Source organism: Phragmites australis, chromosome 11 (assembly GCF_958298935.1).
Source record: "Phragmites australis chromosome 11, lpPhrAust1.1, whole genome shotgun sequence".
Lineage (NCBI taxonomy): Eukaryota > Viridiplantae > Streptophyta > Magnoliopsida > Poales > Poaceae > Phragmites > Phragmites australis.
The window spans coordinates 20837213-20843629 of NC_084931.1; the positions used below are offsets into that span (position 1 = coordinate 20837213).

General features: G+C 44.8%; 1 long non-coding RNA gene across 1 annotated transcript; it reads right to left on the reverse strand.

Moving 5' to 3' along the window:
• LOC133885268 (uncharacterized) lies at nucleotides 1–998 on the reverse strand. The gene is made up of 3 exons (XR_009903208.1): nucleotides 798–998; nucleotides 524–623; nucleotides 1–207 (listed from the first exon to the last, which is right to left on the reverse strand). It is a non-coding gene; the product is annotated as an uncharacterized LOC133885268 (long non-coding RNA).
• Between the last annotated feature and the right edge of the window lie 5419 nt (nucleotides 999–6417).

Genomic DNA, 6417 nt, shown 5'->3' on the forward strand with positions numbered 1-6417 from the left:
TTTATGTAGTAGTGAATGTAAAATATGAAAATTTTACACTTGCTTTGTTGCTAGATGATCTCTGCTTTTAACTGCTCAACATATACGTATCCATTTACTAGTACATATATAGACGAAGGCGCTCGCGAACTGTATTCATGCTTGAGCTTTGCCCTGCTCTAATCACAGCAGAGGTCACAGAGCCAGCAGCAGCACAAGGTGGCAATACTGCAAAACAGAAACCACAAACGTAGGTTAATAACCAATCCTGCATATGTCTAAAGCATTCGAAGTTACTCTTAATATCTTGTACAAAACACCAGTACAAATTAAAACATTAATCATATCAACTTTTGAGGCTACCATGTAAACTGCACAGCACACCATCCACACGCGTGAGTACACCCTCCAGAGCATGTTTGATATTGCATGGCTAAAGATAATTCTATAACGGATGCACCTGAGCACTAAGTAACACTAAAACGTGATTTCGTTTTGGTTTTATCAAACTGAGATGTATAACGTAACGGCAACTGATACCTACCATCCATCGATGAAACTAGTCTTTCGTCCCCGCACTCTTGCTGTTCCGCGGTACGGCGGCAGCGCCTTGCCTTGCTGCTCCGAATCCACCGTCGGGTAGCCTAACGGAATCGAATCGAATCAAATCAATCAACAAACGAAAGAAAAGAGCTGATGAAAGTTGAAACCAATCTATTTGAAGCAGATGGAAAAAGAACACCGAGTGGAGAAAAAAAGGGATCTCAGCGAACCCATGGATTCGAGCCTTGTAAATTAAAAATGGCACGCATCATCACCTGGTGGAGGCTGCAGGCTCTTGTTGTTGACGTCCTCCATTCTTCTACCAACCAGCTCAGCTCTCCCAATCTTTTTTTTTTCCAAGTTCTCTTATACACAGCACGAAGAATTGTATATTTGCTGTGTTATTTCGGTTGCTAAAAATAGCAATAGATCGATTCGAGATGCGGAGACATGAAGCAAAGATCGCCGAGGCACATATTTATAGCCGCATGCATCCGCCGTGCAAAAGAACGCAAAGTCGACATTGCGTGCATATATATATTCCTTTCGGATTTCTTTACGAAAATCTGTGAGAGTTTGAGAGATGCTCCGTTGCTCGACCGGCCGCTTTAGCTTTGATGCGTTGGACCATGCTAGCGTTGGACGAGTTGCTTGCCGATCGAATCTGTGAAACTTGGGACGAAGAAAGGTGAAGCCGGGGAAGATAAGAGTGTCGGCATGCATGCACCTGGCACCCGCGCTAGAAAAAAATTCTATACAGCGGTGCCGCAAATAGATCACTTTAGAGCACCATCCGGATTGCCACCACATGTCCCTAAGCAACGATCTCAAAACTCGCAGCGCCAGGTCCTAGCGGTCGAGCCGAGCGAGCGATGGAGCCAAGCCTGCCAAGTCCAAGCGAGCGTCCGTGATGAGTGATCGAGCCGAGCCTTGCGCATCTATCCATGGTGTGGGGGCTCTCTAGGGGTCGGAATGGCGGCGTTGCGCCACCTCCTCGCCGTGGCGGTGCTCTGCGCGGAAGAGAGAGTACACAGGAGCTCAGAGCAACTCCAATAGATCATCTATATCATCCATATCCCTATATGGATTGTCATCTATAAAAATTCCTCCTCTATATTACTCTATCACTCCAACAGCACATCTATATTTCATCTTCTATATTCTCTCTTCTATTTTTTAATAGTATTCTATAACTGACAATAATTTTAGAAATTAGTATATTAGTTTATATGAATATTCATGAATTTTTTGTGATTTTTGGGAATTAAATTTATGCCCTAAAAATTCAAGAAAAGTACAAAAATACTCAAATTTAGAGAATTTTTATTTAAAATTTGTAAGAGATTTTAGTGGGAACCAGTTAAAATGGGTTCTTTGTTATTTATTTTATTAGTAAAAAATCGGTGTGATTTTAGGAGCTCAATAAAGTTGCTTTTTGAATTTCTGAAAGAGAAGAGAAGAAATAAAGTTTTGAAGCAAAAGCTACCTGCTTCTCTCTGTCTCTCTACAGGAGGATGGCGGGGGGAGAACGCACACCACATCTGGCGTGTGTGACCGTGTGAATGGTGTGTCCAGCAAAATAGAGTGCCGGATAGAGGGTCTGTTGGAGACTCTTTTTTAAAGAAAATGGATGAAGAAGGGGATGAAGGATGGAATAGAAGGACTCTTGGAGATGCCCTCAGGGAAGCTTAGATGGACTCTCCTCCGTCGATTCCCCGCTCAGTCCCGCCGTTTCCCCGCCCCAATCGAGCTCGCCTGGGATGTCTTCCCCAACTCCAGCCGCCACTCCCTTGACTCCACCCGCTGCACAACTTTTCCGACCCAAACGAGCTCTTGCCCCCGGCGCCCCCCGAGTGCGGCCTCGCACCCGATCCCGGTCTGCCCCGTGATCGGGCAACAGTGACCAGCAAGCACTGCCACAGCTCCGGCGCAGGCACCGACACTGCCATGTACAGGGTCCCGCATGCCTCTAGCACGTCCCGTGCGGCTGGGTCACTCTCCATCCCGCGCGGATGCCTGGCTCGCTCACTTGGACCTGGCGCGAGTGGGAATTGTCGCTCGCTCGTCCCTCGCTTTGAGATCGGCGCATAGAATTTTTTTGGCTCCAAAGGGTTGTTTGTCTCTGCAGCTGATGGTGAACTCGACTTCATTAAAACCTTCACTTCTTCCCTTTACAAATCCACCTCTGACCTTGATTCTTCCATGAAATTGGTTCGACTATCATATCCCTCTCGTCTTTGCAGTCCCGTAGGTGCCCTTCACCTCATCGAACTCCCGTCGTGGCCGTCAGAATCGCTGGCCACGTCTCGCTTCGTCCCGCTCAGCAACCGAAGCTACCTTGCTGTCGATCTCTTTACACCAGTCGCTGTTGTCCAAGCCTCCCCAACCTGTTCTTGTTCCACCCATCTCACCGATAAGCCACGGCGGTGATCGAGCTGCTCGTCTGCTACTCTGTCACACCACCGTTGGCGGCCTCATGCAGTCCATACTGTCCGCGAATCCCATAAATGAGTTCCCAATGGCCAGGGGACCCTTCTCAGACCATCTCCAACGGTTTCCCTTCAGGGGCCAGAATCCCTTCACGACGGGATTTTCGTTCCCTTCAGCGCTCCAACGGTTTCCCTTCACGGTTCCCGTCACGACGGGATTCCCAGGATCATTCCCTTCAGGATGGGATTCTCTCTCCATTCCCTTCGCGATTCCCCTCGAGGGGAAGCTGTTGGAGATAAGAGGAAATAAAGGGAATAAGAACGGGGAAGGGAATCGGGAAGGGAACGAAATGAAGGGAATATGGTTGGAGATGGTCTCACAGCCTACTTGCCGCCGTAGGTGCCGCTGATGCCAGAGCCCCTCCTCCTCGCCGTTGTGCCTGCATCTGCGCTCAGGCTCGGCTGGATCGCTCGCTCGGCTCCATCGCTAGACCTGGCACTGTGAGCTTTGAGATCAACGCACGAGGACAGCTGGCAGCAATCTGGATGGTGCTCTAAAGGGATCCGTCTGCAGCACAGCTACAGCGATTAGGTGACATCGATCGATTACAATATCACTGATAACATCACCTGATTCGATTAATTCCCGGCTGTTAAAGTAGGGTTAGATGCAAGCACTCGTGCAGCTTGAAACCGAGTGCGCGCGTTGGATATGTGGCGGTGGGGCGTCGGTGGTGCAATTCTTTTTCGTTCTTGTCGGTGCAATTCTCCCGCCGCAGAGAGCAAGGATGACAGTTTTTCTTTTTTTGGATGATATAGTCGAAATGGAAATGCAGTCCTATTACCTGAAGTACTCCAGATGCTTCTTTTTATCTTGAAGAATAAACTCGGCACGATGCTTGCAGCTTGTCGCAACACTTGATCCAGAGCATGCATTGCAGTAACTGATTGAGGTTGAAATGAAGTTTTTTAAGTGTGTTCTTTAATTACTTCGTACTGCGACAAAAAAGGTTTTGATTTGCACAAGTATTAGAGAATTTATGCAACTGACGAAGCTCGGGACAAATCGTCAGCAGAAGCAAGCCATGCATGCATGCATGCATCGTTTGTTCTTCAGTCATTACACAGATTCTCAGTGTGTATTGAGAAAACAATATTAACAGACATCTTAGGATTGAAAAGAAGTCCAAAATGGTGCTGAGAAATGTTAGCGCGTCCCAAGAGTCAACCGCCAGTTGCTAAGCTGCCAAGCGAATTGCTAGATGTTTCCCCGATCCTTTCCCCGCCGCAGATTGAAAAATATAAGCACGGCGCAACGCTGTGACTACTACATGATGAATCAAATTCAAAAAACAGATTTGTCGATGGGAACTTTTGACATTGCAAAAGTAAGAAGAAATGGAATCGGATTCCGAAACTTTTAGCTGTTCAACACATGTGCATGGAGTATAAAATGCATGGCGCCGTTTCAGCTCATACTTGGAATGTCGCTAGCTGTCGACTGGTCTACGGAAGGGAAGGCACGTACAAGCTGGGTATGTACGTAACGAATATTGTTCTTTTTTCTGAAAAAAAGTTGGTAGGTCCATTAGACAAATGGGTATCTACGCTATAAGTATTTAGATTTCAAAAGATGGTTATATGTGTATGGAAAATAAAAGGAGACATGGTGCAAAAGAAATAGAAGAAGTGATACACGAATTCTACTTCCGCCCGAACATACAGGTTAGTTGGGATTTTGGTTATCTTACATTTGTCAGAGCTACATGAGAGTGGACGTATGTTGGCTTTTGAACGAGATTCGGAGGTTAGTTGGGATTTTGGTTATCTTAGATTTGTCAGAGCTACATGAGAGTGGACGTATGTTGGCTTTTGAACGAGATTCGGAAACTTTGAACTCGGATTTTAGCTATGATATGAAATCTTTCAAAAATTGGGAACATTTAGCTGAGATTCAAACTGTTCAAAAATTGTAAAATTTCTGATAAGATTTGAAAACCATCAATTTGGGGACCTAAAAGCCTCCAACTGTCACTAAAAGAATTTCAGTTTGAGTTTCAGTTTCAAGGTTCTGTTTGGATAGAGAGAATTTAGATCCAAATCATGTTTAAGCAATCTTATAAATTAGGGACTAGCCCCTGCCTTATGAGAATGTAATCTGTGCAAGCGGGGGGTTGAACCCCGGCTGGTTCGCTCCACTCTAATGAGCTTACCAGCCGGGCTAGAGCCCGCTTATGTTTAAGCAATCTAACTCTTCCAGCTGCAAAATACATTATCGCAAACCAGAGAAAGACCTGTACCATTTTTATGAAATTTGCGTAGTTGTCTAGCTGAAACGCGCTATCTATTCTAATGGTGTAACATTTTAGATCAATGTTCTAGATCAAGAGACAGACTGATTTGAACGTATTCACTTTCTGACCTTTCAAACAACAAAGTACACCATTACAAACCAGAGTAAACACCGGCCAGTTCTTGGACAAGCTACAAGATCCAAAAAGGCGTTGTTATTAAGCTACATGCACCAACTAATTCAACTAAAAGTCTAAGCTAACGAGGAAAGATAGGTAATTACTTATACTTCAACACTCTATTTATGTGGAGGCTCTCTCAGGCCTCAGATATAGAAATAAGAGTTGGCTACAATTTTTTATTTAATTGCACTCGTTAAGATTTGAACTCGAGATCTCTGACCTTTGATACTATATTGAGATGCATACACCAAGCAGTTAAAAAACCTAAGCTAATGAGAAAAGATAAACAATTCGCTTATACTTTAGCACTTATACTGAAGCAATATACAAAGAATCGAAGCTTCCATAGAAGTGAAGCTCGAAACTGCAGAGCAAGATACATTTACCTTCCAACATGTTGCCGGCACAACGGTAACGACGAACCCAACTTGCTCGATTATAGCATGGGATTAATTTGGAGTGCCAAATCAAAATGCAATCAGCCGAGTTCAGGAGCTTTTTTCCTGAAGCAATCCGCCTGATAAACTAAATTTAATAGGTCAACTGTTGCCTGATGATCACATTACCAGATCAATAATTGGCTTTCAAAGTGTATACACATTCAAAAGGTGCTGTTTCTAGGTTATCGATCGTTACTAATTTTGTAAGCCACGCATGAAAAGATACGTTGTTCTATAGAAAATATGCGTGCATGCCAGAGGGGAATTATGTAGACGCGGAAGTTCACAACTAGTGATTTGTTAAACTATATTCAACTCTTATCCATCATTCATCAGCTGCACACTTGAGTAATTCCAATGATCTAATGCAGTCTTTGACCCTAGCCACCACGAGACATGGATGCAATCTGCCACAGGCACAACGCAGCTTGGATAGTTGCATGCATGGACAGACACCCCTATATATGCATGCCATTCCAAGCTCCCAGCACTGCAGCTGACCCTAACTACCATATAGAAGATGAGAGAGAAAAGAGCATCAAGCTGGTGCAG